Genomic DNA, 10,669 nt, shown 5'->3' with positions numbered 1-10,669 from the left:
GTGGTTCCATTCCTAGGCTCTTGGTAATGGGTTGTGTAAGAATGCAAACTGAGCAAGCCACGGGAAAGTGTTGTATTACTGCCCTTCCCCCACATTAAACCTCTTTTCCATATCTCAAGGCCCCTATCTCATTTCATGACCTATGCCCACACTTGCTCTACAAATATACATACATAAAAATGGGAAGCTAGGATCTCATATGAGAGAGAATGTCTGGTGATTGTGACTTTGAATCTGAGAAACCTCATTTAATTCGACAATCACCAGTTCCATTCAGTTCCCTGTGCGTTTCATTTTTTCTTTATGGCTGAATAAATTGTCAGTGTATGCTTGTAAAACATTTTTCATTATCCATTCATCTGTTGAGGAACATCTAGACAGATTCCATTTTCTTGATCCTGTGAATGGAGTAACAATAAGCACATATGTGCTTGTATCTCTGTGGGAGAACATAAAGCTAAGAGTCTTTAATGTGTCTGTAATTTTTGACCCTAAAATCCAACGTCTAGAAATATGTGCCTTAGAAGTACTCAGAGACACACCTTTGAGTTATAGTGAATGCCTATGATCCATAAGTGAGTTATGATGAATATCTATAGTCCTTGTGTTATGGTGACTGCCTACAGTCCATGAGCTATAGTGAATGCCTATTATCCATAAGTTATGGTAAATGCCTATAGCCCACAAGTTAGTTATAGTAGATGCCTATAGTCCATGAGTTATGGTGACTGCATATAGTCCATGAGTTAGTTGTGGTGAAAGCCTATATAGTGCCAGGGACTCAGGAGGATGCGAAAGAAGACTGAGACTTTGAGATCAGACTAAGCTACAGAGTGAGTTCCAGGCCAGACAGAGTAAGACCCAAAACAAACAGACAAAAAGAAAACACAACATGCAACAGCACATATGCTAAAATTGGAAGGAGACAGAAAAAGATAGCCTGGCCTCTGTGCAAAGATGACATGCAAATTTGTGAAGTGGCCCACGGTTTTTGGAGAGATGTCTCCATGGTTAGGGATGGGTACTACTCTTTCAGAGGACTTGCGTATGCTTTCCAGCACTGGGTGGCTTACATTACATGCAACTCTAGCTCCAGGGAACCTGATACCTCTGGATTCTGCAGACACCTACACACATGTTAACTTGCCTGCACACAGATACAGTTATAATTTTAAATATGTATGTATTTCAAATTGGATGTGTATAATTTTTAAAATAAATCTTTAAAACTTATTACATACATTCAAAGATTCTGCAAAAGATATTTATATAAAAGCTATAGCTGGAGAGACAGATCGGCTGTCAAGAGTGATTTCTGCTCTTCCAGAGGGTAAGAATTTGGTTCTCAGAAGATTTGTCAGAAGGTTGACAAACACCTGCAACTCTAGCTCTGGGGATCTGAAACCCTCTGGCTTTGTCAATGCCCGCACCCAAGTGCATATACCCATATACGCACACAGACACATAACTAAAAATAAAATAAATATTATTCTTAAAAAACAATTTGCCTCGCATGATGTAGCAAAGAACTAGAAGCAAGTTGAGACAGGTATGATGGTACATGCCTTTAATTCCAGTACTTGGGAGGTAGAGAAAGGCAGATCTTTGTAAGTTTAAGGCCAATCTGCCCTGTATAGACAGTTCCAGGCTACCAGAGCTACACAGTGAGGCCTAGTCTCAAAAAAGGAGCAAGTTTAGTATTCTATGATACAACTGTGTAGAATTTTAATCTAGCAATGTGGCTGCTCTAGCAAGGGATCACATCCAAAGACCTCCTAGGCCTATATTATCCAGCTGGAATGTAGACATGCCCTGAATTACAGTATGATCATGCTGACATACAGACATGCCCTTAGTATGTACCTTTAGTCCTTAACAGTGAAGGTAAGAAGGTAAGGTGAATTTGTGAAGGAAACAGCCATATTTGAAACTGATGTCTAATTGAGGAGCAGACAAAGTGATGAGTCAGAAAAAGATTTGACAGAATGAGTCAGAGATATGATATGCCCAACTCACATGTAAACACCACAGAAAAGAGAGGCTACTAAGAGCAGCAGTAGGAGGGAGAGAGAGGAAGGGTATGGTGGTGGTGTAATTCAATCAGAAGCTGAGAGACACTGGATTGAATCAGTCGCTTGGAAGATTAGATTGTACAGTGGCTAGGAGCTTCCAGGCCTAGACCTAGTGATAGTTAGAACACAGAAGTAAGTGCTCTGGGCTCAGGCCAAGCTGTGTATTAACACAGCTTGGCTACGGCAGCTCTCTTTTCATCCCATTATCTGAGGAAATTAAGCTACATTTGCACAGTTGTATCTAAAGTTATATTTCTGGTATGGACATATTCCTATTACCTTTATAACTAGATCCTTCTATATTATCAAATATTTCTAGTATAAAATTCTTTCTAAAAATCTAGTAATATATAATTGTTATTACATATTAAACAGTGGAAAATAGAACAGAATTGTGCATGCAACGTGACCCCAACATTTTATTAAATGTACACGTGTAAAGCTGCAGCTAGTGTGCTAAAATTGGATTAATGATTACCTGTTTTTACCATGAGCGGTTTCTTGTTTTCTTTAAATAATTTATTAACTTTTTAAGAATTCACTTTTTTAAAACCCTGTTTTATATGTATTTGTGTTTTGCCAGCCTGTAAGTCTGTGTATCACATGCATCCCTGGTGCCAGCAGAGGCCAAAAGAGGGCTTTAGATCCCTGGAACTGGAATTTCAGATTGTTGTAAGTTGCCATGTGGGGTGTTGGGAACCAAACCTGGGTCCTCTGGAAGAGTAGCAAGTGGTTTTAACTGCTGAGTCATTTCTCCAGACCCTGATAGTCCATCTTGAATCACCATGTCAGTCTCTCTGCTGCCCACCTCTGCTGTCTGTGGGGACTCTGTCATAGCCCACCCCACATCCACAATCTTGAATTCTGCATATGCTTAGGTCTGTATATAAAATGGAGCATTGCTTGCATAGAACTCACACTTATTCTCTGCTTTAGGTCATCTCTAAATGACTTGGAATACCTCACACCCGTGGTTCTCAACCTGTGGGTCACAACCCTTCTGGGGGTCATACATCAGATATCCTGCATATCAGACATTTACATTACAATTCATAACAGTAACAAAATTACAGTTATAAGTAGAGCAATGAAAATGACTTTATGGTTGAGGGTCACCACAACATGAGCAACTATGCTAAAGGGTCACAGCTTTAGGAAGGTTAAGAACCACTGCCTTGTACAGCACAAATTCCAGGTCAAGAGCAGTGTCAGAAATTAAGCCAGTTAAAAAAAATATTCATAGGGTCAATAAAGATGTACTGTTTTTAAATATTTCCTTCTTCTTGCTTGCTTGTTTGTTTTGAGGCAGGGTCTCACGCCATCCAGTCTGGCGTTGACTCCACTTTGTGGCTGAGAATGAACTTGAACTCCCCATCTTCCTGACTCTAGTTCTCAAGTGCTGGGCTTACCATGCTTGGCTCAAATATTTCCAGCCCGCAGTCCATCGAACCCGCAGCAGTTGAGCTCATAGGGACACAGGTATATAATTTAAATATATTTTTTATTACATATGTGCATTTCCACAGGAAGGCACATGTGAGCGTGGGAAGGTCAGAGTACAATTTTATGGACCCTGTTTTTGCTTCTTATCTTTATGTGGGTGCTGGAGATGATCAGGATAGGGTAGCCAATGCCTTTACCACTGAACCATCTCACAAGTCCTGACTACAGCATTTTAAAAATTAAATACATTTAATACCAGACACTTTAGATACCAACTTTAAAGAGGTGACCTGTGAGTCTGTAGCTCTCGAGCTTATCACGGATCAGAGTCTGCAAATATATAATGAAAAACTTTTTTTTTTTTTTTACAAAATAAATAATAAATAAAATTGAGTTTACTGGAATTTCTTTTGTAGTCATCTGCAAATGTAAACAAACAGAAATAGCTACACATGAATTAGTCACAGCCAAAGAAGCTGCTGTTAATGGGAAATGGTTAAAAGAAATGAATAGGTTTAATTTGGATTCCCATAGAGAGAGAGGGAGAGGGGAAGGGGGAGGGAGAGGGACTGTGTGTCTTAGTCAGATTTCTATTCCTGGACAAAACATCATGACCAAAAGCAAGTTGGAGAGGAAAGGGTTTATTCAGCTTACAGCTATACATCACCAAAGGAAACCAGGACTGGAATTTAACCAAATCAGGAAGCAGGAGCTGATGCAGAGGCCATAGAGGGATGTTAGTTACTGGCTTGCTTCCTCTGGCTTGCTCAGTTTGCTTTCTTATAGAACCCAAGACTACCAGCCCAGAGATGGTACCACACACAAGGGGCTAGGCCCTCCCCACTTGATCACTAATTGAGAAAATGCCTTACAGCTGGATCTCATGGAGGCATTTCCCCAACTGAAACTCCTTTCTCTGTGATAACTCCAGCCTGTGTCAAGTTGACACACAAAACCAGCCAGTACAGTGTGTGTGTGTGCACGCAGATGCATTGTGGAAAGAAATAGAGCAGTTTGCTCACTCAGTAGCTCTATCTTACAAGTCACAGTCTGTTCTGTTGTTGTTGAAAGATTTGCTCTGAGATACCAAAGTTGACATCCAACAATTTGCCAAATGATATCAGCAAGTGAGGGGTCAACATCTTAAACATAAGAGTGCTTTAATTTTTAATTACCTTTTCTGACATTACAATCAATATTTATTAAGCAGACATAAAAACAAAAATGACACCCTGCTGAGTGCCGTGTGAATTATTCAAAGGAAAGTTCTTAGGCTAATGAAGCCAGGCCTTCAGTAAGGCCCGAGAACTCTGCTGCTGTTCCCTGCTGCTATGTTTTCACTGTGGGGTTCCTGAGCCTGGCTTCCCCCCATTTCAATCCTTCTGTCCTACCTTTGGCTCTCAGAGCCTCTTTCCCAGTATGACTGCAAGTTTGACTGCAGCCTGGCTCTATCTTTCTCTAGTTGAGAAAGGGATTTTCATCCTAACTGATGTGACAGTTGTCAAAGGAGAGGCTCTGCTGATGCCTGGCATCTCTAAGCAGTTACACCTTGCTGAACAAAAATTTTACACTGGAAAACAAGCCTTGTGGGATTAAATTGATCTGGCTTTCTCTTTGGAGGGTACCGTAGGATTACAAATGCAATCTTTTGGCCTTAGGCAAAGCAAATAATATTCTAGGGCTGAATGGGTCTGTCAAAAACAAAAACAAAAAAACAAAACAAAAGAAAAAAAAACTCTTCTATTATAACTCAAATTGTTGGGGAGTTTTTGTTGTTGCTGTGTGTGTTTATCAAATTTAAGATTGGAGAGATTTGTTGGTTAAGTGTACACACTGCTCTTCTAGAGAACATGAGTTCAAGTCCCAGCACCCACTTTGAATTGTATTTATGTACATACACACACACACACACACACACACACACACAGAGAGAGAGAGAGAGAGAGAGAGAGAGAGAGAGAGAGAGAGAGAGAGTCAGAGAGCCAGAGAGAGGGGGAGAGGTTAAGCTTTTTAAAGTAAAATCAGTTTTATACAATGAACACCATGAACAGAGATATTAATTTGTCACATCTCAAGTAGTTGACACTTGGGCCTATTTGCTCCCACTTAGAAGTGTAACTAACCTGAGCATCCCTCAAGAGGGGTTGGGCAGGATGTGAGTCTCTGTTCCCAGATCGTCACCAAGATGTCTTTCCCAGTGCTTGAGAGGACCTGGAGGGATGGGGTGTCTGAAGTATGGCGGCAGCATCTAAAGAAACTAAGGTGGGGTGCTTTCATTAGACTACTGGGTGAGAGTTGCCAAGGCACCTGCCATATAAATGAGTGACCTTTTAACTAAGAAGAGGAAGGGGAGACCATCCAAATGCTTGTATTTGGTCAACGAGACAAGGAAGTATCTTCATCCGGTATCTTACCCAGAATGTATGTATGTGCTTTAGATCAGACACTGGATTCATTTAAGCTCAGGATAAATGCAGATGTTGGAAAGTGTGATGGTAATCTGTGGGGTATGGGCTGAGCCCAGCTCTTCCCTGTAGACTAGTGACAAAGGTGAGACACTGTGACATTTTCAATAGGAATGCCTCTCCCCACCCCTCAGGCTCATATTATTTGAATGATTGGTTATTAAGGACTCAAGCTACTTAACAGAGATCAGAAAGTGTGGCCTTGCCAGAGGAAATATGTCACTAGTTGTGGGTGCTGAAGTTTCAGAAACTCATGCATGCCAAACCTAGAATCACTCTCTGTTCCAGCTCCCTGAAGATCCAGTTGTAGAACTCTCAGCTCTTTCTCCAGCACTGTGTCTGCTTGCTTGCTGTCATGTTTTCTGCCATGCTGATAATGAACTAAACCTCTGAAACTGTAAGCCAGCCCCAATTAAATGACTTCCTTTATATGTGTTTCCACGGTCATGATTTCTCTTCTCAGCAACAGAGCACTGGCTAAGATAGCGGCCTAGATAGCAAAGGTGACACACTTGTTCCATCTAAGAGACAACTCATCGGGCGGACTTACAAAAGGAGCTTTATTCAGCGTACAAAATGGACAATGGAAAGTCATATTCCCGTGGAGAAGCACAATAAACAACTTCAAGCTAGAAGAAGCTCAAAATAGCACAGGACAGACAGCTCCTTGTCATATGTAGCCAACTACTGGGCAGTAGCAGCCATGCATGATGGTCTAAAGAATGCTGATCAGGCACTCACACATATGTGGCACACATACACACAATCACACACACACACACACACACACACACACACACACGCTTTTTACAGAAGATGGCTTGTTTTCCTGTGGATGACAGGAAAAGGCATCAGATTCCCTATAGCTGACTTACAGACAGTTGGAACCCACTAGATGTGGATGCTGGGATACAAATTCAGGTTCTATGGAAGAGCAACAAGTGCTCCTAACCACTGAGTCATCTCTCCAACCCACAAGTGAGCCTTGCTTCATCTTTTTGTCTCCCAAATAGTGCCAATCATGCCATTGTTTCATCTTACCTTTACATTATTATTATTATTATATTATTATTAATATAATAGTAATGTAATCACAAGAGTTTACTGCATATTAGCATTACTCATGCCATTACATTACTACATATTAATATTATTAGATATCACATATGAGTTTCCTTGGGTCTTTATAGAATAGCAGGGTTGAGAATGACAACAACTGAGTCTCTTACAGCTCTGGAGGCCAAAGTCTGAGGTCACAGTCTTGCCTGGGCCCCCTTCTTGAATGTGCAGGTGGGAATCCTTCCTTATTTTTCTTTTTTAAGTTTATGGTTCCCTCTTTGATATTTCATGACTAGCTGCCACATCTGCCCAGTTTCTGTTCCCATGTCACTTGACTTTCTTCCTGATGTTTTCCTTGACTTTCTTCCCCTGTAATAGCATCAGCCATTGGACTTACAACTCATTTAAATGTTAGTGTTCCCTCTCTGGAGCTCAATGCCAAGGTAGCCCTTGTGGGAAGCTCTATGCTGGTTGCTGTGTACTCTAGACAGCTTTAAAGTTCAATCTGCCTATCAGATGGGAATTGCTGGAACTTACGCCAGCCAGAATTGTAATCAGGTGATGTCAAGCCACGAGTCCCCTGCTTAGCTATCTTTCTGTTTTCACCTGAATGAATTCTGCATCTCTTCAAGATCCACAATACAAGTTCCAGCTCCCACTGAGGAGGGCACAAGTTCCTTTTCCCATTCCATCAGCCCTGTGTCGCTGAAGTTCCAAGAGGCCCTGGGTCCAGAGCACCACAGCTATAGGATCCAACACTGATGAAGCCATGGCTGAAGAAAAGCCACAGATCACAAACACTTCCAGTGGATGCCTCTTACGGAGGGGAAATTGGTGCTCACCTCACCATGTCAGAACTTTCTTCCTCCCTGCAGTAAATAGCATCTTCCCCTCATTTGCCTGCTCCAGAGATGTCTCAGTCTTTCCTAGGAGCAGAGGTTCCCCGTAAGAGGCTCAGTCACAAAATTAGCTCAGCCTCTCACATAAATAGCTCCATACTCTCAGTGGGCTCATACATACTTGACAAGTGGTTCCTTTTCACATAGAATGTCTTGATCCACCACCCCCATCTGTATATAAATTGTCCTGTGCAGCACATGTGGAGACAATGTCCCTATTGAATCCCTATTGAATCCAAGGTGGCTTGACATCACCTGATAACAGCATCCCTCAGCCTTTGATTTTACTTGTACATTTTCAGTTTTTATACAACTACAATCCATCCTGTGATATGCAGTTCTACACATACACCTTAGAGCAATTGTGCAAGTATTTCCACATGATGAATTCCTGCAAACAGAATCACCGAATCAAAGATGATGTGCATTCCTGGGACTCAGTGGAGGTCGGTCAGTGATACAGCACCTAATCAGCTTACTCAAGGCCCTGTGCTTGATCCTCAGAACCACTAACAGAACAACACAATGACCAGGCATGGTGGCACATACCTATGGCAGCTCTTGGGGGGCTGGGAAAGATCCGGAGTTCAACACCATCATTTGCTGTATAGCATAGTGAGATAGAGGCCAGCCTGGGCTATGTGAAATCTTATCTCTAGGTACAAAGAAAAAAAAATACCAGCAACAAAAAAATACAATAAAAATTTAAAGTCAACTTTGTAAAGATATAGTTCAAATGCAGTAAATCCATATAAAAAGCATAACTTCATGAATTTTATCATATGTATGTATATGTGTATGTATGTATATACTGTAAATATGTGGTGTGTGTGTGTGTGTGTGTGTGTGTGTGTGTTCAGAGCCCATTCTAAAACAGGGTGACCTTACCTTATTTTGGTCATACCTGCAAAGATCTCAGCCCAAGTGGTTGAATCAAAGAAGGGATGATAAATTGAGCATTTACCTACCCATTTCATCCATTCTTGATTAAGGTTGCTCCTGGGAAAAAGAGTCCCCTAGTTTCCTGACCTGGCCTGTTTCATAGCTTCAAACCTTGGCACAGAGACAAGGAGCTTCAGATGGAATGGTCTTGATGGATAGGAATCTGATACGTGTTAGTTTTGTGCTTACTCTCTTCAAATCACACTCTGAGTTCCACTATCATGGTGTGATAGAAGAAACTCTGTGGGAAGAGGTGAGACGGTTGGGACTCAGTTCTGGTTCTACTGTGTGGACAAGCCAGGCCTTATTCTTGTGGGCCTCTTGCCCCATCTGTGACAAGAAAAGCTTGGACGGCTCTGAATTCCTTTGGCTCTCCATGTTCTATTCCAATTTGTCTCCATAACAAAGAATTTTGAGCTTTGGAGAGGAAGAATGCCAACCTACCAAACAAATAACTCATTAAAATAGAAACGTCTCATTAATGTGTTTCTGGAGAACTGAATTCTTAAAAATAGGGAGGCATATGGAGGAAGGGAGGAGGGGCAGCTGCTGTGTTCTCCTCTGGGGAGAGAATGAAAGGGTTTAAATTATGCCAAAAGGGATTTATTTAAATTAGACATTAAGAAAGTTGTGAGACAATGCAGTGTGCTATCCAGGATTTTGGAGCCTGCTATATAAAGATTTTTTTTAAGCATGTGTTTTATTTTGATTCTTTTGAATATATATATATATATATATATATCCTTTTGTACATACACTGTACTAGTTAGGTCTTTCTAGGAGAAAATGAAAGAATGAAAGAAAAGGAACTGGCTTTCAACCCCATTCACTACCTCCAACTTTGGCCATGGCAGACATCACTAATTTACTACGGCTTTCTCCTCTTGAAGCCCAGGCAAAGTCCTCATTATTCACGTCAACGTCATGACCCAGGCAGCTACTACCAATCAATCACAATTGGCCATTGAGGTTGAAGCTTATCTACCTTCTCAGGCTGCACTCGTTTACGTGACTCAAAGTGATTTGCACAGAATTTAATGCATTGATGAGTTTTGACTCTCCTCAGCCACCCTGCTCCTGCCTGTAAGAATTATCTGCTCTTATAAAAATTCAAATCTAGGTCCCTCCCCACAAAGACTCTAGTAATTATGGGCTCATTTTCACCAAGCCAACCCTGGATGACTCTCTAGGCAATATTGCCAGGGTTACAGAGAAGGTCCAGAGACCTGAGTAGAAGAAAGGCATTGCACATACTTGTGTCTGTTTAACCCATTCTGGAATCCAACTTCCAGGCTAGTTTAGCCTCTGCTCGATTGATGGGCTGATTACAGAAAATAGCCCTTTTGGGTGGGCATTCCGGGCTAGCTCCGTATCTGGAGTTCAGGTCAGAGTGAAAGCCAGGAATCCACCCTCAAGGTGCTTGGTACCTACTCGGTGTTAGGAAACTTTATCATTCGTGTGCCTGCAACTTCTCTTAGCTGCCTCTGATCGTTCACATTCATAGCCATTGCTGGACTTTTCAAGTTGAAAAAATTTTTTTCCTTTTCTTGATTTGCATTTGACCTTCTCTATAAGCAGTTCCAGATCATTTTCATACTTTCTTTCTTTCTTTTTTTTTTTTTTTTTTTTACTCCCTTGTTATCTATTTCAGCCCCATTTAGAGTACTGGTAATCAAGAAGTTGATGCCATCCGAGTCTAGCTTAGCAATCTAATGAATTTACTAGGGTGCCTTACAGAACTAGAGATGACAAGGGACTTGTATCAGTGAAAGCCCACCTCCAAATCCCC

The 10,669-nt window shown here is 41.3% G+C and overlaps 1 pseudogene; it reads left to right on the top strand.

Moving 5' to 3' along the window:
* The first annotated feature begins 892 nt into the window (after positions 1–892).
* Gm24504 lies at positions 893–992 on the top strand (annotated as a pseudogene).
* The last annotated feature ends 9,677 nt before the right edge of the window (positions 993–10,669 follow it).

This window comes from Mus musculus, chromosome 18, assembly GCF_000001635.26.
Source record: "Mus musculus strain C57BL/6J chromosome 18, GRCm38.p6 C57BL/6J".
NCBI classification, from domain to species: domain Eukaryota; kingdom Metazoa; phylum Chordata; class Mammalia; order Rodentia; family Muridae; genus Mus; species Mus musculus.
The sequence above is the reverse complement of the archived record's forward strand: the minus strand, read 5'-3'. Positions and strand labels throughout refer to the sequence as shown.